Source organism: Macaca mulatta, chromosome 6, assembly GCF_049350105.2.
Source record: "Macaca mulatta isolate MMU2019108-1 chromosome 6, T2T-MMU8v2.0, whole genome shotgun sequence".
In the NCBI taxonomy this organism is placed as follows: Eukaryota; Metazoa; Chordata; class Mammalia; order Primates; family Cercopithecidae; genus Macaca; species Macaca mulatta.
The window spans coordinates 95,330,249-95,353,664 of record NC_133411.1 but is presented as its reverse complement, the minus strand read 5'-3'; the positions used below and the strand labels follow the sequence as shown (position 1 = coordinate 95,353,664).

Here is a 23,416-nt window from a genome sequence, read left to right as displayed (position 1 = left end):
TTATTAAATTTCAACCCATCTTTTCTTGGTGAATGCAATTCATTATTTCCTAAGGAAATCAGTCTTGACCAATACCATTGTGAATTACTTATATAAATTAAATATGCCACTTCTATAGAAAACTTTAGGTCAGCAGCAGATGTTGGTAAATTCCTACAGAAATGCATGCCCAGAGAATGTTTTTTTTTTTTTTTTTAAATGGCAGAAATCTGCTAGCTATTCCTGCCTTATCTGCAACAGCTGAGCAATCTTTCAGTGCCACGCGGAGACGGAAAACTTGGCTCAGATATAGCGTGGACAAGCTTGCCTTAATCACATTGCTCTTTTACATGTGCACAAGGACATCAACATTGACAGTACAGAGTAAAGCAGCCATTTGCTGAAAACAACTGTCAACGTTGTCAAGTTTTTGGAACCTCTTATAATGTGATTTGTATGACAAATCTTGTGGCATTTTGTTTGTCAGCAACAGTAGTGAATTTCCATGTATCTGGGAAGGCAGGAGAACTGTTCAGAAGTGAACTGGGATTCTTTACACAGACTGTATTAAAGGAAAACAGTGATTAATTTTAAAATGACAGATTTCAAATAGATCTAGAATTTTCAACGTGGAATTTCATTTCAGATATCACATAAATATGTTTTTCTCCTTGGGCTCAAACCTTGAAGAATTGCTAGAGTCGTTCAATTTTCCTTTGTTGCTCTCTAAGTTTTGAAAACTGTTGTAAAAATATTAATATTTTCAGAGACTCGAATCTGTAGCAGTAATTAGTAGAGGGTGTTCTAAGTGACAGCAGTAGGTTCATTCCTTTCTTTAAGAACTAGATGCTCATTGGCCATAAAGCTCATGAAATCAGTTGTAGTCAGTTATAACTAACCTAGTGCACATCAGTGTTATTCAACAGTGTATCTATTAAAAGACCATTATAGAGATCTCATGGTTCATTACTTTTTTAACACTATTCGTACTTATCCTTACTTCGTGCTGTGTTTTTCATATAGCTACTCCTTAATGTGTTTCATTCATGTGTCCTCAGCCAAGGTCCTCCTTCATGTGGGTGGGTGGGATTAGTTTGGATGTGCTTATAACGGACCATGAATGCCCCCTCCTTGCACATGCCAAAATGCCCATAGATGCCTGACACCAGTATCCTAGCCCAGCCAAGAAAGTCTCAGGTTCTTCACATCCACACTAATTATGGTTCCTTTAAAAGAGATCCTTCAAAGTCTAAGAGAGAATCTTTCTTTTTTATGCTTCCCTCCAAGTAAATACAGTTCAAGAATCCCAGAAAAGGTATTCTTTCCTTCTGTTAGGATCCTTTTCCCCTCTCATCAAAGCAATGCTCAACATAATGTTTTGGACCACCCTTATAAATATTAGGTACTAAAAGATTTTTTTTATGGAACGGAATTTTTTAAATGATAGATAAAACTGAGGCACACTCTAACTGAAGGATTAATATTTTGCTTCAAACACCATAATAACCAGTTTTCCCTCCTTTCTTTCTTCCCTTTATTTTTCTGGAAAAATACTGAATGAGGTGCCTATAGTAGCAATAGAAGTATGATGCAAGCTACATTAGTAATTTCCATTTTTCTAGTAGCCATATTAAAAAGTAAATAGAAGCCAGGCATGGTGGCTCACGCCTGTAATCCCAGCACTTTGGGAGGCCGAGGTGGGCAGATCACCTGAGGTAAGGAGTTTGAGACCAGCCTGGCTAACGTGGTGAAACCCCGTTTCTACTAAAAATACAAAAAATTAGCCGGGAGTGGTGGCCCACACCTGTAATCCTGGCTACTCGGGAGGCTGAGGCAGGAGAATTGCTTGAACCCAGGAGGTGGAGGTTGCAGTGAGCTGAGATCACACCATTGTACTCCAGCTTGAGTAACAAGAGTGACGCTCCACCTCAGAAAAAAAAAAAAGTAACTATAAACAGATGAAACTGATTTCAATAATACTTAACCCAATATATCCACAATATAATGTAATCAATATAAAAACTATTTATGAGATATTTTACATTCCTTTTTCCTTGTACTAAATATTTGAAATCTAGTGCATATCTTACACTTACAGTGCATCTCAGAACTAGGCACATTTCAAGTGCTCAATAGCACCGTGGGGCTAGTGGCTACCATATTGGACAGCAGAGTTCTAGAGACCTCAGTTCTAATACTACTCGGTCCACTAGGTTATGTGACTTTAACTAAGTCTCTTTTTTACTGAGTCTTATTTTCCCCATCTATGAAAAAGGCTTTAATAATTCCTGTCCTGGTTTATCTTTGAGTAGTTTGTGAAGAGCACATAGAAAACTACAGTTAAAAGTAGTTTAAAAATTAGTAAGTTTTCTGCAGTTTTTAATTTTTGTTGCTATTTCCTCTTTCCCAGAGTTTCCTCACTTTCTCTTAAAAAATCCTCTGACTGCTATTTAAAATCATACATGGTAAGGTATGCTGTGTTTTATGGTTTAAAAATCTACTGTTAAATGCTTCCAGTGCCAAATTTTTGCTCCTCTCAATAGAAACTTGCCTTCCTAAAACCCTAAGCTTAAGATAATATCAATAGCCTGCCTTTTCTGTGATGGTCACTATTTCTAAAAGACACTCACATTCTATAGTTTTGTTCTCTCATCTTCCAGTTGTGCTTTGATAATTCTAGACTAGAGCTTAGCTGTATGTCAAAGATATGTAGACCTCTCTGTACCTACATTTATTTTAAACATCCAGCATATTTCCTACTTATAAAAATACTAAGAACGGAAAACTATGTACAGTCATGAGCCACATAATAACGGTGGTCTCGTAAGATTATAATGGAGCTGAAAATTCTTATCACTTAGTGAGGTCGTAGCCGTCGTAATGTTAGCACAACACATCACTCACGTGTTTGTGGTGATGTTGGTGTAAACACACCTACTGCGCTGCCAGTCATATAAAAGTCTAGCACATACAATTATGTACAGTACATAATACTTGATAACGATAATGAATATGTTACTGGTTTACATATTTACGATACTATACTTTTACTGCTATTTTAGAGTGCACCCTTTCTATTTATATATAAAAAAGAAGTTAACTATAAAACAGCCTCTGACAGGTTCATCAGGAGGTATTCCAAAAGAAGGCACTGTTATCGTAGGAGATGACAGCTCTGTACGTGTTACTGCCCCTGAAGACCTTCCACTGGGACAGATGTGGAGGTGAAAGACAGTGATATTGATGAACCTGATCCTGTGTTAGCCTAGGCTAATGTGAGTGTCTGTGTCTTAGTTTTTAATAGAAGAATTTTAAAAGTAAAAATTTTAATAGGATATAAAGAAAAATATTTTGCATAGCTGTACAATGTGCTTGTTTTAAGCTAAGTCTATCATAAGAGTCAAAATTAAAAAATAAAAAGTTTATAAGGTAAAAAAGTATTGTATGCTAAGGTTAATTTATTATTAAGAAAAGAAAAATATTTGCTATAAATGTAGAGTAGCCTAAGTTTACAGTGTTTCTAAAGTCTACAGTAGTGTATAGTAACGACCTAGATCTTCACATTAACTCACCACTCGCTCACTGACTCACCCAGAGCAACTTCCAGTCCTGCAAGCTCTGTTCATGGTTAAGCGCCCTGCACATTATAGTGGAAGCACAGCTTCCATTATAATTAAATTCTAATTGTTTCTAAAGTTTAGGAAGGATAAAATGGTTACTCTCCACAGTGACAAAAGGAAGCCAGGAAAATAAAGTGCACACTTGTATGAATTGTGAGGAAATAATGTACCATTTAAAAAATCTTTTATACTGTATTTTTACTGTGTCTTTTCTATGTTTAGATACGCAAATATTTACCATTATGTTCCAATTACCTACAGTACTCAGTACAGTCACATGCTGTACAGGCTTACAGCCTAGGAGCAACAGGCATACAGCCTAGGTGTGTAGTAGGCTACACCATCAAGGTGTGTGGAAGTCCACTTTATGATTTTGCACAGCATCAAAATAGCTAATAATGCATTTCTCTGAATGTAACCCTATTGTTAAGTGACAAATGGCTGCATAATGGTTGAACTTTCAATCAGTATATTTTCAGTACAACTTAAAGGTATTGACAGGAAAATGGATCTAAATTAGAAAATAGTTTTATGAACACAACTACCTTTTCTAGTTTAAGCCTCTTTTCATTCTTAGTTTTTTTCTGAAAGAACTTTTTAGCTAGTATTTTTAGTTAATCACTAGCTCATGAGTAGGAAGCCCTGCCTCATACACTCATTGTCCTATTTCTTTAATTTCTGAAAACTTCCTTGACATATAATAATTCTTACTGGCTTTTCTCCTCCTGATCATTTTAAACTCATTGCCATTCCTTTCCTCCTTTTCTCTTCTCCCCTCTGACAGTCTCTCTGTCACTGTCTCTCTCTTCTCTCTGCCTTCTCAATCTCTTCACCAACTGTGTTCTCAACAGTCACCACACTGCTTTTCTTTTTTGACCTTTTCTTGTGTATTCAGCTTATATTCAGTATCTGGCAGGCTGGTAAGTTGGCTGCATCAAAGGAGCTTTGAACTTTTGCTTGTTTGTTTACGAACAATAACTGTCCTATACCCTATAAGTATATAAATAAAAATATATTACAAATTTAACACATAAAATAGATTGTTATTTTAAAATCTTATAAATTAATCTAGCAGCATCTAGAAGTACCACTAGATTCCCAAATCATCTACTATCCCAGCAAAACAGCAATCTATCTGAACAGTGATCTAAACGTTGTGGGTTTTTTTTTTTTTAATGCTTTTGAATACGATCTTAATCACCATTTCCAGTGGTGTGTCTACATACCAGCTGCAGCCTTGCTGATTAGAGCATCAATACCAATTGATTTTCTAGCACATACTTGCAATGTCTATTGTATCTCATTGCATACAATTGGTATTTAGCTAAAGCTAAGAGGGGAATAAAAAAGATTTCGTGTACAGAACACATGGGTCCCAGAGAGTTTCATAATTCCCAGGAGAATATAAGAATGAGGTACTCAATGTCAGACTAAATGGTTTCTTACGGTTAATGTGTTTGGTGACCACAGCCTCAAATAATTCTCTTGCCCAGAGCCAGGGTTACTCAGCTGTATAATAACCTCTAAAGTCTCTCCTTTGAAAAAGACTCAGGATTCATGACTTTAATTTTGCCACTGATAATATGAAAAGTATACTCCATATAGTACTGAGCAAGCATTCACTCTCAGCTTCCACTGCAATGAAATTCTAATTGTTTCTAAAGTTTAGGAAGGATAAAATGGTTAATCTCCAAGATGACAAAAGGAAGCCAGGAAAATAAAGTGACACACTTGAATGAACTGTGAGGAAATAAAGTGCACAACATGCGATAATGCCATGACTCCGTGTTATTGCGCATTTCTGGGCTGAAAAGATATGGCTTGATGGGTAATTTGTCATGCTGTGCAATAGAGAATAACAGTAAAGAGACTTCAGACAGAAGAAAATTACACAAATAGTAGGGTGGAAAGGTATAATTGAAGATGGCAAAAGATTGAAAGAAAGACATTTAAAATTACTGTACTGACCTACTAAATGCACTTGGGCGTGGAATCCTGGCCTCACAAGAAGAGGCATTAAATGACTGCGGGCTGTGACACTACTGCAGAGTAATGCCAATCTCCTGAGCATTCGGAGAAGAAAAACACAATGCACAGCCTGACAGAACAGCCTCAACCTGCTTTTTTAATGAGAGGAGCATGGGATTCTGGTGAACTTAGATAGATAAAGTTTCCTAAACTAATTCGATTGCTTACATTATGAATATATTTAATTTATTAAAAATATTTTGGGAGCTTAACTAATTCCTTAATTTTCTGAAGTCAATAAATCTGCACGTTACAAAACCGCAAAACAAATGGAATATCTTTTAAATGGATTCACACCAAAGGAATTTGCTTTTCACATCCGGTTAAGTTTCTTCAGGATTGAAGAGTCTGAGAGATCAGTATGACATTGTGCAAAGCACATTCATGACTCTGAGAAGCAGAAGACACAAGCGGTATCCCCACATCTTCTGCAGGCTCATTAATCATGTACAGCTCTGGGCAAGTCCCTAAACTTCATGAAGCTCAAGTCCCCTTCTCTGTTTAAGGAGAAACATGGACCAGATATTTTCTAAAGATCTTTTCCAGTCCGTAATTCTATTTCAAACAGCAGAAGCTCAAAAAAACCTTCTCCATAAATATTATTTCCATTTCCTTCCCAGGGATGTCCCAACCACGCATACTTTATAATGGCTGAGGACACTCATCTACTTTGTTCCCTTAAATTAAAGAAATATGCCTCCTACCTATCATGTAAGATGATTGCATGGAAAACACAAAATTCTTTGAGACGTCAGTTAATTATAAAGATCTTTCCATTTCTAACATATAATACACAATCACAGCTTATCTTTAAACATTTAATTCTTAATGACAATAAAGAACTTATAGGAATATGACATTTCTTTATATAAAGGAAAATGCTATCCTTGATGATTATACTACATAAAAAATGAAGTGGGAGCATTTTTGCAATTCTTATTACAGCTATCATGACTCTATTGCCCCATAATTTCTTCCACAAAGCAGAAATCTTAGGTTATAATCTGTGTAATCTACCATAAATTGCTCAAAAAAAGTTTTCCAATGGGAAGTATCTTCTGTATATTACTGGTAAGGTAAAAAATGGAAAATAATATATTTATAATAAATGAAAGAGTGATTTCCACTTTTAAAAATAATTTTTAACTCGAGGAAAGTTAAGTGAGCTAAAAATAAAGTATTGATCAATATAACTATTCTGTCTAGATGACATTGTAAGAAATACATTAAATTAAGAGGTTTCAAACTTGTAAGGGTAAAAAAATTTCGAAAGTTTAGAAAGACTGCATAACATGGACTTGTGACATACTATGAGGAAATATTTAGATATGCCTTAGAGATTTTTAAAGGCCCAATAGGCAACCATGCTGTACTTAAACAAAAATCGGTACTTAAAATAAAAAACGGTACTTAAAATCACAAAAGGTACTTAAAATCACAAAAGGTACAAAACGTACTTAAAATCACAAATAGAATTCTGTACTTAAAATCACAAATAGAATTCTGACTGAATTTCATCAGGAGGCATCATTATACTTTCACTATTATATTCTTTTTCTTCAAGTTAAACATTTTAGACTTTCAATATTTGTTACGTTTTATATTTGCAAATTACAATACTGATGATAATGAGCAGCGGGTACTATTATACAACTCTAGCCGGGCGCGGTGGCTCACGCCTGTAATCCCAGCACTTTGGGAGGCCGAGACGGGCGGATCACGAGGTCAGGAGATCGAGACCATCCTGGCTAACACGGTGAAACCCCGTCTCTACTAAAAAATACAAAAAAAACTAGCCGGGCGCGGTGGCGGGCGCCTGTAGTCCCAGCTACTCGGAGGCTGAGGCAGGAGAATGGCGTGAACCCGGGAGGCGGAGCTTGCAGTGAGCTGAGATCCGGCCACTGCACTCCAGCCTGGGCGACAGAGCGAGACTCCGTCTCAAAAATAAATAAATAAATAAATAAATAAATAAATAAATAAATAAACAAACAACTCTATCCAAAAATATCTTTTCATTAATTCATTTCAATATAGGATGCTTATTTAAAACTTAAAGTGAAAAATGCATGGTAGTGGTATCTAGCAAAATCTTGTCCCAACTCCCATGGACTGTGATTGGCACATCACATATAACAGGACAGACATAAAATTAATTTCTGACTAATATCAATAAAATAATCTATTAATCATTTAATTTAAATTTTCAAAAATCATAAAACTAGAAGAAATATCAAAGTCACCTAACCTGGGGCTTTATGCATATGAGATTAATCTTTCAAAGAATGTAGTGAGCAAACACAGTCCTCTAAGACACAAAGATTCATCCAACAAATAAGACTTTTGATGACTGTTAAGGTCTCTTCCAGCTCTGGAATTGCACATTATATGAAAACATATAATTATGTTCAAGAAAATTCTATTCAAAACATTTGGTCATATCAGAGTCAAAAACTTCTCAGAACTCAGAATCCACAAGTCTCAGTTTTAATGCTCACATTTTAAGACTATTTTATGAGAAGTCTTATCAGGGCCATGGAAGCTATTATTCTTACCAGTGTAGGAACAAGCAGATCCAAATGCCGTCAATTATTAAAATAATAATAAACCACTCACTCACTTACACATTTCATGAACACTTACTACCATCTACTACGTTCCAGGCACTGGACCAGGCACCAGGTATAGAGGACAATTACACCGACATGACCCCTTTCAGGGTCTAGTAGAGAACAGAAAGTTGAATGAGTAACAATGGAGTGTGGTGAGATGGAATAAGTCACATGAGCCCAGGAGTTCGAGTCTGCAGTGTGCTATAATCACATCACTGCACTCCAGCCTGGGTGGCAGAATAATATCTCATCTCTTAAAAAAAAAAAAATGGGGTAAGTACAGGAAGTTGTGAGACCATATAAAGGCTCTGTTAAACCTAAGGCAGATAAGGTGTAGCTGAGACCTAAAGAATGTGAGCAAGGGTAGCTGCTTTTATGCACTGTGCCCTCTCACTTCTTCATCTTTGCATATAATGCCCTCTCTCCCTACAATGCCCTTCCAACCTCTTTCTTGATCATCCTCTTGGATTCAGTGTGGACAGAACCTCTTCAAGGAATCCTTCCCTTAATCTCCCACATGCACTAACTAGTCTGGAATGAATGTCCTTCCCTCATCAGTGCTCACTGAACCAATACATAGCTTCATCCACCATTTCTGTAGTGCCTGTTTAATCCTGATCTCTTGGGCTAATAAATTCCAAGAAGAGGCTTGCTTCTTTGAAGCTTCTGGGGAAGCTTTTGTAGCTCTTCTAAAAAGTCCCTTTCACTTGGTAACTATCTGGCTGATAGCCACCGATGAAGCTGGTCCACAGAGAGGGCAAACAATGGAAGGAAAATGAAGCCCAAACTACTGGATTCAAATGACCCTGGATTCCACCACATCTCTGAACTTTCAGTGAAGTGAGCTAACATATATTTTTATTATTGAGGCCATTTGGATTTGTGTTTTCTGTTACCTGCAGGCAATGGCATAGTGACTGATGAAACAGTATAGATGGGAAGCATGCCTTTTTCCTCAGCATCCAACACACTATTTACCACATACAATGACTCGATAAATGTTTCACGAATAAATGAACTAGGGAATTTAATTAAAATATCAGATAACAATTAAACTATAAATTTTATTTCTAAATATAATTGAAACCGAATTGTTTTCAACCACAATGTTTTAAAGGTGGATTAAAACTCTATTCAGAAAGCCTGACATTTTTAGAGGATTTTGCATGTTGTAAAGAAAATAAAGCTTTACTATTTACAATAGCAAAGACTTGAAACTAACTCAAATGCCCATCAATGATAGACTGGATAAAGAAAATGTGGCACATATACATCATGGAATACTATGCAGTCATAAAAAATGAAAATGATTTCACGTCCTTTGCAGGGACATGGATGAACCTGGAAGCCATCAATCTCAGCAAACTAACATAGGAACAGAAAACCAAACACTGCATGTTCTCACTCATAAGTAGGAGCTGAACAATGAGAACACATGGACACAAGGAGGGAAACATCACACACCAAGGCTTGTCAAGGGGTGGGGGGCAAGGAGGGGGAGAGCATTAAGACAAATATCTAATGCATGTGGGGCTTAAAACCTAGATGATGGGTTGATAGGTGCAGCAAACCACCATGGCACATTAATACCTCTGTAACAAGTCTGCACGCTCTGCACATGTATCCCAGAACTTAAAGTAAAAAAAAAAACAAAAAAAACAAAAAACAAAAAAAAAAAAACAAAAAAATAAATTTTTTAAAAATAAAGTAAAGCTTGTCCTATGCTGTTCTAAACTTCCTCATTCAGTGTCTTTCATCATGTCCCCGCTATCTCCCTCATTCCAACAAGGAAGTCCCTCTCACTCTCTAGTGACTCAGTGTCTTCACATTTCTCTGCCCCTTCACTCTCAAAATCTGTTCTCCAGAAAGAGCTAATCCACCTATTCACACCGAGTTCTAATAACCTGACTTAATCAAAGTATTATCAATTCTAGGGATGTTTGAAAAATCCAAGCGTTGTAATCTCTAATCATGCAACTACAGGTATCAGTAAGCAGATAACAAGGACATTTGCAGAGCCAATAGCCAACTGTGGCCATGAAACAGCAGAAAGAGGTGGCTGGTTTCCCTGTAGACAAGGGCAACTCCAGATAGTCTCATTAATGGTCAAATCAAGAATTTGACAAAGACTCATTCTTGTTGCATTCTCTTAAGAGCAAATATTATACATCCAGTAATCAGTGAATCATGTCAACCAAGTGATAAGAAGTTCTGGCTGTAGACTTTAACCCTGGGATGGGATTTAACACCATCTGTTCTGTATTACATTTGGAACTAACTTCATAATTATAACAAACATCTACATTAGAAATTCCTCTACCACCAAATACTATGAGCAAATTATAAATAAGACTTGATTTGCTCCAAAGATGAGCAAACTCAGTATTCTTTGTTATAGACCCTAAACCCAGATAAAAATTAGAATCTAAAAAATAAAAATAAAATAAAAGCAGATGTCCTTAGATAAATGTTCCAGTCTACAATCAGTACAAACTGTCTGGCTAACATTTTTTTTTATGAAATCAGATATTCCAGAGCCACCTTTATCACCAAACATAAAAGCATCCCACTGCATACCTCAACAGAATTGTCTGCATATTCTTAATGTCTTTCCATGCAATTTTATGCAGTCAGCACCCTATACATTAGAGAAGGAATGGATGTGTGCTCTATGGGTTCTTACAATAGTAATGAACCTTCATAATCAGATTAATTCCTTAATTTTGCTTACTTTTTCATGCAGCTGCATTAATACTACATTGTCAAAGACAAAGATGAACATGAGACACGAGATATGAGTTTTAAAAAAAAGAGAGAAGAGCAAAAAAACAGTATAGCTATCCAAGGAGCAAGTGCTGAGCTTGTGAAAAAAACAGCTCCTATTTTATTAAATAATAGTGTTCCTGCCGGGATGTCTGAAGTACTCTGCAAGGCTAATTAGGGCAGATCAATGTACACTTACCTCTCCAGAAGGCTGAAAGGTGTGTAGTGACTATGTGTCATTAAAAATTCACTTGACCATGGGCATCAGATGTCCATGAAACAATGACCCTGGTAAGCACTTTAAGTTTTCATTTTACTCATGTCATCCTCAGTGCATCATAAATGCCACAGACACCATTACTATCACCCAGGCTCGTAGCAGCTGATGTGCTGTATATGCTTGAGAGGGTGGTATCAATTAACTATATTATCTATAAAGCCATACTTGCAATTACTACCACTTCACAATTTATCATTAACACGTTTGGCAGGTCTTTTTCCAAAGTAACATTTATTTAAAGGTTAATCAAAATTCTTAGAACAGCATTTATTATAATGTGATTTTTGATAATTGACTAAATCAGTGGCTCTTAAGAAAAACACCCTTGTCTCAGTCCTCCTCAGTATACACCACAGTGCCATTTGGGGAAAAGAAATACATATTAGAAATGTTCATTTCAGACCTCGTCATGGAAGATCATATATTAATGTAATCAGGTGGTACATTTACATGCTCATTAGTAATCCATCATTAGTCCAAATGCTCACTATTAGGAATAAATGTACCACGAGTTATTCAGAATACCCAGAAATAGTATTTCTTATTTAAACATTCAGGATAAGCTGACTGAACTAAGTGCACACCTTGAATTTGAACTTTCAAGGCACATCACTAAAGCAATCAGTTATATCAGGACACTCTTGTAAAATAATCTCAATTATAAAATTCCTGCCCCTCCCTAACACAGGAGTTGGGGGGAGTTCCAATATCTGAATCTGTCTGATTCACTGTAACTGCAAAAAATCCTGATGAAGTGTGTGTTTAAATTTTATGCCTTAATACATAGCATGCCACTAAAACCACATTAGTTATGCTTTAAGCTGCTTAATCATATGTCAAAATCTGTAAAATCTGTTCTTGCATGCTAAGGTAATTTAACTACAATTAATCAATCAAGAAAATAAATAAAATGTAACAAATGCCAAATAATATAACTTCTTTTAAACAGACCACTATCTACACATTTATTCCCCAAATACTTATTAGCCATCATCATATAAGGAAAACATAATAAAAAAGATAGACTTCGCTGAGCCTTTCTCCCATTAGTAGCTTGCTCTAAACTTAAAATGTTTTAGAGAATTCTTTGGCATGATCTGACTTTCCAACTAAAATGTGAGCAACCTGAGGGTCAAACTTATCTTTTTTTAATCCCCTGTGCCCAATACAATGTCTTAATCATAATAGGTGTTCAGTTTGTTGAATGAAATAATTGAATGATTCAAATATCCATGAACTAGATTATTTTATCATAATTTTTATGAATTACAGCAATATTTATATTTTTTCTTCTGACAACCATATATTATATTTCATTGGCATTTAACTAAAAGTAGTAGTACTCTCTTAGTTAATTTTTTCATTTTTTTTTCATAGAGTCAGGTTTCATAGAACCAGCAAGGTGGGTTGGTAGATATATTTGTTTGTATTTGATCCTCTAAATGAAAATGCTGATTTTTTTTCAAATATGTAATTTAACAACTTGATGAATATAGTTGGGGACTAAGACTTGGGAGGCTAATTATAAGTTGTGAGTCCAGCTGGCAAGAATTTATTAAGCACCAACTGAATAAACCAAACCATGCTAGCAGCTAAAAATATATGAAAGGATATATTAAAAAAGAAAACCACGTGCTGCCTTCCAGACCTTAAATCAGAGAAGGTACATACATGTGCATTCAGCAAACATTACCGACTACACTTTACACCATGCAAGGCACTAAAAAGGAGGAGGACAGCCAACAAGTCTCAGTTCTCAACAAGAAGCTAAAAAAGAAATTAACAAGTAACTGCACGCCAAGCACAAAGTCATGAATATCACTAAAAAATTACAAACTGACTCCCTTAGAAGCCTCAGGAAAGAAAGCAGGTGAAATCATGGAAGTCTTAAGGAAGTAGGTGCCATTAAAAATAGTTCAAGATAATTTCCCAGATTACACAAATTAGTGAATTCACTAGTGATGAGGGCATTGAAAGTAAAGGTCCAGAGGTTTCCAGAGTAAGTCACTTTCTTAAAAACAGCAATCTGTTTGTTCATCTCATCAAGTTAGTTTGGTAACATAAAATAATTATACCTTCTGAATTAATGGCCATTCAGTATGAAGAACACTGAAGAAATTTCCTTTCAAGGTCCCTGATGGTAATTGTAGCTGAGGAATCTCAAGACTGAAAGTATCACAAGAATATTTTAACAATCAGGAGTTGCCCTCCTACTGTTGCACCACTTACCCCATTGTCTAAGGCCATACTGTGCAATACAGTAGCCCCTGACCATATGTGACTATTGGGTACTTGAAATGTAACTTTCCCAAACTGAGTTGTGCCATTGGTGTAAAATACACACTGCACTTCAAAGGTCTCGCTCTGTTGCCCAGGCTGGAGTGAAGTGGCACAATCTCGGCGCACTGCAACCTCCGCCTCCCGGGTTCAGATGATTCCCCTGCCTCACTCTCCCGACTAACTGGGACTACAGGCACGTGCCACCACACCCAGCTAATTTTTCTTTTTTTCTTTTTTTTTTTTTTTTTTGTATTTTTAGTAGAGACGGGGTTTCACTGTGTTAGCCAGGATGATCTTGATCTCCTGACCTCGTGATCCACCCAATTTGGCCTCACGAAGTGCTGGGATTACAGGCATGAGCCACTATGCCCAGCCCAAAGACTTATTTTTTAAATAATGTAAAATATGTCAATAGTTTTATATTGATCACCTGTTATATAATAAGATTTGGGGGTATATTGACTAGAATGCATATATTATTAAATTATTTTCACATATATCTTTCTACTTTTTACTGTGGATACTAGAAAATTTTAAATTATATATGTGACTCACATCATATTTCTCTTGGATTAGTGCATGTCTAAAGGCATTGTGAAGAATAATAATTTTTGAAGTATATCATGCTGGCATTTTAATATGATTATCTGATATAAAAATAATGAACTACTCAACACATGCTTCCCCAAAGCTAGGAGAAACATAAACGTTTCTCCCGATGAACTGGAATCTCCTGCCCACTCTCATCTGATAGTAGGTGGCATCATTTCTATGCCTCTCTTTTGCTCCAGTTGGCAGAAAGGTGAGCCTAAAATTCAAGTTATTCAACTGCAGGATCTTTGAGGGAGGGTCCTTGTTTTCTGGTTTAGTTTTATCCTACCCCTTTTTTATTACGTCCCTTTGTTTTAATCCTTATTTTGATGATTTTATTATCGTGAGCTACCAAGACAGCTTTTTGGAACCAAGAAGAGCTATGGAGAGACAAGAGGGTGAATGAGCCTCATACTGTGGTGCAATCAGTGAGATGCCACCCTTCAGAGTCTGGAAAGACTCATTATGTCTGAGGCCCTTCTCTCTGATACAGGTGTGAAGCACAAGGGACGTTTAGCAATACTAGCCAGGACACACATTTGGGATCACAAATATACTGCAGAAACTATTCACAACTGACATACACAGATCTGTAAGACAGAAAGGCACTATATTCAAAGGGCAGAAAGAGCGCTGAAGTCATGCAAGCAGCTGTAAGTAATTGGGCATCATATCAGGCAGAAGTAGCAGTAACTATCAGGAATACTTAGATATCAGGCAGATGGTGGCCATCATCAGATCTGATCCTATTTCATGAAACACCACAGAGTGGAATTAGAGCATAGTGACAGCATCCAAAGATCCAAGGAAACTTAGCAGAGGCTTAGTCCCGCGTAGACAGAAGGGGACAATTTCCATGTCTATAGAGCACACTGGCCCCTGAGATATAATTCGGAATCATGGCCTCCCAGATCTAGTGAACTGCACAGATTCCAGCTCAGAATGAGCAGTAACACGGGAGCCCAGCAGTAGTAGCAGGGCCACTATATGTACCCAAAGAAGAAAAGAGAGTCAAAGCCTCCAAATATGCTTCCTATTGTTGAGTTTGGTCCAGGAACTGATAGGTTTGCTGCAGGTGGAAGTAGATTCAGCACACTTTTGTTCAGGCAGAAGCAGAGGAGGCAAGGAAGATGGGGCAAATGCCTTCTCTTTATAAACTGGAGGGATTATAGTGGTGGCTATGCAAGTCTTGTTCCAAAATCAACCATTCAAGAATATTTAGGCAACTTTAAAAGAAATACTTCTTCACAGTCTGGCCAACATCGTGAAACCCCATCTCCACTAAAAATACAAAAAAAATTAGCCGGGCATGGTGGCAGGTGCCTGTAATCCCAGCTACTTGGGAGGCTGAGGCAAGGAGAATCGCTTGAACCTGCGAGGTAGAGGTTGCCGTGAGATGAGATGACGCCATTGCACTCCAGCCCAGGCAACAGTGCGAGACTCTGTCCAAAAAAAAAAAAAAAAAAAAAAAAAAAAAAAAAATCCTTTTCAGTGGCTTTCCAAATCTATGGAAACTATACTGCTTCCAAAAATGCTTGTAATATTTTTAATAGGATGGTTGTGTATATCCATTTTAACACTGGTACAATCATAAAGTCAAAGAAAAAGTATAGAATTTGGGGAACGTTATGTAACTTTGAGAATCCTTACAACTGTATTTTAAAGAAATAATTAACAACAAGGAATAACTAATAATTTTTTCAGCAATAGAGAGAGATATGAGAAGGCTAGGACACAGAAAAGATCATGGCCATATAAAAATCAGGACCACAGAGTCACCACAAACTATCAGAAATATTCTAAGTCAAGTATACATAAACTTGACTGTTTTCTTAGAATGATTTTAAAAGATTTAGCACAAAACTGGGTTTCATTTCAGAAAATCAAAATTAATAAACATTTTAAATGAAAAGTAGTACACAACTGACTACAACAAAAAATGAGGAAGTCTTGGGATTGACTCAACCATAAATCACCTGTTAAATGTAAAGTACATTATGACTATATTAGCAAAATTCAAAATAAATGGCCCAAGACCCAATGAATTCATCAATTTTTTAAAAAGAAGCATGAGGCCAAAGACAGAACTAATTGATGACTTTCACAAAGTAGACCTAGGTAATTTCAAATTGGCTGTTATACTCCTCAAGGTAAAGGACACAAACCAGTGGTACCTATACACAACTTTTGTGATTTTTATTTCAAGGAGATAGATCAAATTAAAAACTCCAAGAATGTTTTCTGCCTGGTAAATATTCCAGCAACCCACATAGGCACAGAGTCAGACACTTAGTCCAGTAGTAACTCCAAGGAGGTTTTCCTGACACTGAGAAGAGGGGGTGAGTTTGGGGGGAAAAAATAAAAAAATAAAGTATTTCCAGCCTATTCAAGGATTTGTGAAATTTAGAAAGAGCCTAATAATTCTAGGATGACTGAGTTGTCACAATGTCACAAGAGCACAAATTCATATTGAGTAACTTTTCTAATAATACGAACAAAACCAAAATATAAGTTTCCCTCAACATATCAGAAATAATATATATTCTACTTAGTTCCAAGAAAGAAAAAAAAACTTTTATAACTTGAGAAAACTCAAAATATATGACAATCTGTCACTAAATTAAAATAAGCTATAGTAATAAGTGACTATGTAAAAAACCCACTACAACTATGCGTTCATCTTCACATACAAAGGCTATTTCTAAATGGGTCAGAGTAAAGCTTTGGCTGATACATGCTGATGGCAGAAGAGGGCCAGAAATGAGCCAAAGCTGTGTGTATTCCAAAACTCATTGATATTTAAATCTGGAGTGGGTCTTTGTGCTTACATTTTGAACATGTTGTGAGAACATGAGCCTCCTGTTGCTTTGTAGTAATACATGCTCATTCTTATAAAATGTTTGCCTTGTATGGTTAAGGTATTTTACTGAGGCTGTAAAAGGAGGGCACATTACTTTAGTTGGGGTAGAGGAGAATCAACACAACCATTTTGCTAGTGCATTACTGCTAATACATGTCCTGCGAATAGAAGCATGACCTGACAGGGAAGCTTTAAGGGATGAGAGTAGTAGAGACGTCTTAGGACTTGGGAATGGGAACAAGGTATTCCTCCATATGTATGTATTACCTCCCCTTTACTGAAATAAGCACAAGAAATAACTAATGTTTTTCTCAGCTATAGAGACAGAGATAGCCAAAAAAAAGACCATGGCCATAATAAAAATCTGGACTACATAGTCACCACAAGATGATGACAGAAGATGACAGAGACATACTCTGTCAACTATACTACTGACATACACTGGAATGTTTTCTCAGAATAAGTTTTAAAGGATTTAGCGAACAACCAGTTCTTATTTCAGAAAATAAAAATTAATAAAAATTTTCAGTGAAAGGTAGTATACAATTGGCTATTATAATTGGCTATTTAGTTCTTTGTACCCTCCACAAAATTGCAAGATATTTTTTAATTTTTTATTTTAAAATAATTAAAAATTCACAAAAAATGTGCAAAGAAATGTACAAGAAGGTCCTGTGCACCCTTCATCCAGTCCCCATTCTCAATGTTAACATCTTGCAAAACTACAAAACCAGGAAACTGACAATCCATGGAGCTTTTCATAGAATCCACAGATATTTCACCAACTGTACATACACTTATTTTTGTTTGTGTATGTGTGTATAGCTCTATGTCATTGTATCACATGTGTAGCTTTGAGTAACCACTAGCACAATCAAGACACTTAACTATACCATCACCATAAGACTCCCTAGCGCTACCACTTTATGCACACCCCACCCTCTCCCCTTTCCCTCCCTAATCCCTGGCTACCACTAATCTTTCTCCATGATGATTTTATTTCATGAAGGTTGTATAAATGAAATCATTCAGTAATGTATCTTTTTAAGACAGGTTTTTTTTTTCACTCAGCACAATTTCCTTGAGGTTCATCCAAGTTGTTACCCGTAATAAAAGTTTTCTAGTCTTTATTGTTGCAGTCTATAGCAAGCTTATATCACATTCTGTCCAACCATTCACCCATTGATGAGCATCTGGTCATTTCCAGTTTGTGGCTATTACAAATAAAGTTGCCGTGAACATTCATGTTCAAGTTTCTGTATGAAAATAAAATTGCCAATTTTGGCTTTTGCTGTTCTCACTCATAGGTGGGAACTGAACAATGAGATCACTTGGACTCGGGAAGGGGAACATCACACACCGGGGCCTATCATGGGGAGGGGGGAGGAGGGAGGGATTGCATTGGGAGTTATACCTGATGTAAATGACGAGTTGATGGGTGCTGACGAGTTGATGGGTGCAGCACACCAACATGGCAAAAGTATACATATGTAACAAACCTGCACGTTATGCACATGTACCCTAGAACTTAAAGTATAATAATAATAAATAAATAAATAACAATAAATAAATAAAATTGTAACATTTTTAAGGGAATGAGTGGTGTTTTATTCACCACTGTATTCTCAACACTTCATATGACACATAATGAGTAATCAAAAAATGTCTGTTAAAGAAATGAATGAGTGAACCAAAAAATTGCCTCTAAGTGGCAGAAAATAAAAAAGGACTCATCTGTCGGGGGAAACCTAGTTGGGAGGAAATATGCCAAGAAGAGGTCGTGAAGTGGCACTGGCAGTTTTAAGACTACAGCAGTATTTCAGAAAGATTTCCTACACACAGACAAACACACATCAATCAGAATATTTTAAATTTAATTTAAATATTGAGCATCATATTAAGAAGCTGTTTGGATTAACAAGCTATAGCTGAACTTTTTAAGAAACAACTGGGGAGACTTCCATTTCTAGCCAAGATGGACTGAAAGGGACTGGATGTGCCCTGCTTCCTAAAACAACCAAAAATAAACCCCGACAAAATATACGAAACAATGGCTGTCAAGACATGAGCTATCAGACCACAAAGGATGTTGATCCCTGAGGGAGGTGAATCCTATGATGGCTCTGGCTTAAGACCGTGAAGGTTTCTTAGCAGTGGCACAGGAGGGGCAACTAACTCAAGGGAGGCAAACTCCACGAGTTGAGGAAACAGAGCTGAAGGTATGGGATAATAAAGTGGCTAAAGCTTACAGGACAGAGTTCAGGAGAGAGCAGGTGTACAGACAACAGTCCCTTGAAATCTGCAGAGAGTCACAGAGATCCGGATATGTGCATGAGGAAGCTACCCAAGGCTGGGGAAAGAAGCATCTGAAATAATTATATGGAGAACAGTACCTGGCACCTTCCTAGGGTTGGAAATAGGCCTTTTCTCACCAGCCAGAATGGAAAATCTCTTAATTTATATGCAATTAGGTAGAACCTCAGTAGTGAGAAATGAGGAAGACTATGCACTGCTCTGGTCTCTCCTAGCTAACATTTTAATCCCCAAAAATTGAAAGCAAAAAGAGCCAAGTGAATCTATCTATATCTAGCTGGTGGCATAATCACACCAAAAGAAACAATTCTACATGACTTAAAACCTCAGTAAGACATACATCTTGAAAGAGAAGAAGGGGGCTGTACACAGGGTGTACATAGGATGTGTCCATCACTACTGATGATAGTAGTCTTGGTATTATTATTCTGAGCCTGTTGTAAGTGTATTGTAGCATAAGCAAATAAGTACGCTAGTATCATTAAGAATTAAGATTGTAGGATGGTCAGTTGGGGAGAAAGGACATTGATATGATACTAGATTTATGTGACTAAATTTAAAACCTGTTGGTCTGTATATTAATAGGAAGTATTAGCGTGAGCTCCTGATGTATTTAATCTTAAAATTAAACACACACACACACACACACACACACACACACAGATTTTTTCAAGCTTTTTCCTTTGAAAGGGCCTATATTAAGGACAAAGTCAGTAGCAATGAGCTCACTAATTTCAAGATTACAGTTTTCAAGTACTAGTTCCAAGACCAAAAAAAAAAAAAAAAATAGAACTAGAATTTCTTGGATAATTGCCTGATTCCAGGTTTGGAAAGGAAATGTTAAAGATGAGCCTGTTATATTTGGTCACATCAATCATCCTGGAAGCTCTCAAAAACTGGAGGTTCTTTCAAAACCACAGAGGAACCAACTGAGATAAACTTTGAGTACTCAGAGATGTGGCAAACTGGGCATTCATAAGTATGATAACTGCAATAGCTTGAAGCATGAAATGTTTAAAACCATTGGTAAACTTTAGAGGATGTTAAGGAACCACACACTATATTAAGAACTGATAAAGGGAGAGAATCAAGCATCCATCCTGATTTTCTTATAAAAATTGAAACTCTAGCAAACTAGTTTATCTTCATAGAAGCATTCCACTCAATAAATAAACCAGAAATGACAGTTATATTGCCATTTTCAAGCTCTAATGAATAAATAGACATAGGCAATGATCAACACCAACTGCTAACATCACAAAAAGAGAAAGAGCCAGTAGTCTTGCCCCTCATCCCCTAAATGAATTTGATCAAGTCTTCACTACCCATTAACAGGTAAGAAACAGGGCTGAGGAGCTCATTAAATGACTCTGCAGCAATGCATCAGCAAAAGCAGACTATGGAAAGCTGTACAGCACAAACAATCCAGTTTCTTAAGAAACAAGGAAAAATAAACATAAACCTATAGATTAAAAGAGGAGACATATTAACCAATTACAATGTATGGACCTTATTTGTATTCTGCTTCAAATAGTAAAGAATACAAAACTTTAGAAGACAACCAGAAAATGTTGAATATTGGTTTTGTATATTTGAGAATAGTAAGAAAATGTTGACTTTTTAAGTGTGGTTAATTTTCTAGGTGTGGTTCATTTTTAAGTTTAAAAAAATCTTAATCTTTTAAAGATAAAGATTGAAATGTTACCAGATAAAATGATGTCATGTCTGGGATTCACTTCAAAATAATTTGAGGTGGAAGTGGAAAGTGGAAACAACAATTATGAAACAAGCTGACCCATGAGATGATAGCTGTCAAAGGTAGGTATGGTTATATAAAATTTCATTACCGTTTTCCCTCTACTTTTCTAATATATTCTTAATTTTCATAACAAAAAGTTAAATACACTTAAAAGTAGACAAATACATACTAATTTGAGGTGATGGTTAAGGACTCAGAAGTTACAGTCCATGTGTCTGAATGAAGGTAGTTTCTCAAACATGCAGATATCAGAGATTTGTAGGATTCTCTCCATGGAGAACCTTGTTTCCTCCACAGAGAACACTGGTTTCTGAGCAAGGGTGGGCCCTTTTTCTGAAAACAGATCAGGGAATATGAAAGCAGTTGGCTACTTAACTGAAGATACCAAAAGGAAAAAAAATAGGACACCAAAAAACTGGGTCTACAAATGTGGTTGTTGGTTCTCCTTGTTTGTTTCAAATAAGGCTTGGTTTAGGAGCAGTCTAATAAAGCATGTGACTGCTATACTTCCAACAGTATCTTTGCAAATAAATACAACCCATACAATTCAACTGTCCATCCCACTTTTCCTGTTTGTTTATTGCTCTTCAACAGCACCTAATGCTTTTTAATTTTTTCATTCTAAGGCAAGGGAAAGGGATCTCTAGAGAAGTTAAAAAAGTTTTCTGAAGTCAAATAATTCATTAGAAAGTATGTTTTATCCAGAATCCTACTGTTTTGCTGCAGAAGGAACACTGAGTAGCTTGTCCAAGGTTCTGCCAAAGGAAGTCTCTTCTCTCACGCTCATCTGAATCCAATCCTTCCAAAATAACATGCCCAGGTCTAATAAATGGAGTTCCTAAAAGGATGGATGTCTCCCATTTAAAAAAGTATTTCCCAGAGTCTCTAGGGTTCAATGTCCTACAAATAATCAGCATTCAAGATATGAATTTACTGACTTTTAAAAGCTATACAAATTTAAAATTTTCAATATTATTTTACAGTCAATTATCCCATCTATAATATTACTGCCTAGCATTATTATAAAAGTATCATCACAAATGCTAATGATCAATTTCACTAAATGCCTGAAAAGGTCATGAGAGATTTAAACTCTGATGTGTGCTTTGGAGGAGAATCAGCTTTTGGAGAAACAAGGCTAGGGAGCACTTTTTGAGACCGATTACATTTTTGGAATTATTTGCCAAGTTGTATTGTAGAAATGGTAACAAAACTTCTTCATTTTCTTTTCTTTCTTTCTTTCTTTTTTTTTTTTTTTTTTTAGATGGAGTTTTACTTTTACTCTTGGTGCCCGGGCTAGAGTACAATGGCATGGTCTCAGCTCACTGGAACCTCCACCTCCCAGGTTCAAGTGATATTCTTGCCTCAGCCTCCCAAGCAGCTGCGATTACAGACGCCTGCCACCACGCCCAGCTAATTTTGTATTTTCAGTAGAGCTAGGGTTTCACCAATATTGGTCAGGCTGGTCTTGAACTACTGACCTCAGATGATCCACTCACCTTGGCCTCCCAAAGTGCTGGGATTATAGTCATGAGCCACTATGCCCTGCCAATTATAATTAAACTTTAAAAAATACTTGTCCCTATAGCTAGAATTTTCATTAGTGTATTTATCTTTTTCATGTAGTCTTGTTTACAATGGGTCATTTTAAAAGTTGCTATCCCAGGCTTATAAAGCAATTTTATGATGTACTCCTATCGACCATATGAAAAGCATTCATCTCTGAGAAAGTATCATAAAGAAATCCTACTGTAATGATAACTCAAATATTAAAGTAAACGTAAAAAATTATATTGTATGACAGAATATCAAAGGAAATAGAAAATCTCTGCAAGAGGGTATTTAATTTCTGATGAAAACAAAATAGTACTCTTTACAATTTGGCCTATCACATGACAGTATTTCTCAAACTCCTGCTAAATTAATGTTGGAGCACAGTTCTTCAGGCATTAATGATTTTAGTTATGGTCAATGGTAGTTGATATACAGATAATAACTGATAGTGATATCAAATCTGTACATATTTGACTCTCTTCACATTTCTAAGTGATCTAGACCAGAACTAGGTTGTTTATATGGTAGCCACTAGTTACATGTGGGCTATTTATATTTAAATTAATTAAATGTAAATAAAATTCAAAATTAAGTTTCTCTGTTGCACTAGCCATGTTTCAAGTACTCAATAGCCACATATGGCTAGTGAGTACCATATTGGATGGTGCAACTATGGAACATGTCCATTATCACAGAAAGTTCTACTGAACAAAGTTGGTCTACATTAGAGAGGCTACTACTGATGAATGGAAAATCTCAAATATATACATAAATGTGTAT

The 23,416-nt window shown here is 36.3% G+C and overlaps 1 protein-coding gene across 29 annotated transcripts in view; it reads right to left on the bottom strand.

Annotated features, from left to right (window-relative positions):
- Window positions 1-23,416, bottom strand: part of LOC106998842 (uncharacterized) — a 181,696-nt gene that overhangs the window by 133,834 nt on the left and 24,446 nt on the right. Inside the window, exon 3 of one of the 29 annotated variants that reach the window (XM_078004970.1) lies at window positions 14,087-15,592. The exons of 27 other annotated variants lie outside the window; for them this stretch is intronic. The gene's annotated coding sequence lies outside the window, so the exon portion shown is untranslated. Of the gene's footprint in view, window positions 1-14,086; window positions 15,593-19,831; window positions 21,416-23,416 lie in introns of those variants that run through there. One more of the 29 variants, XM_028849570.2, reaches the window with a different exon arrangement.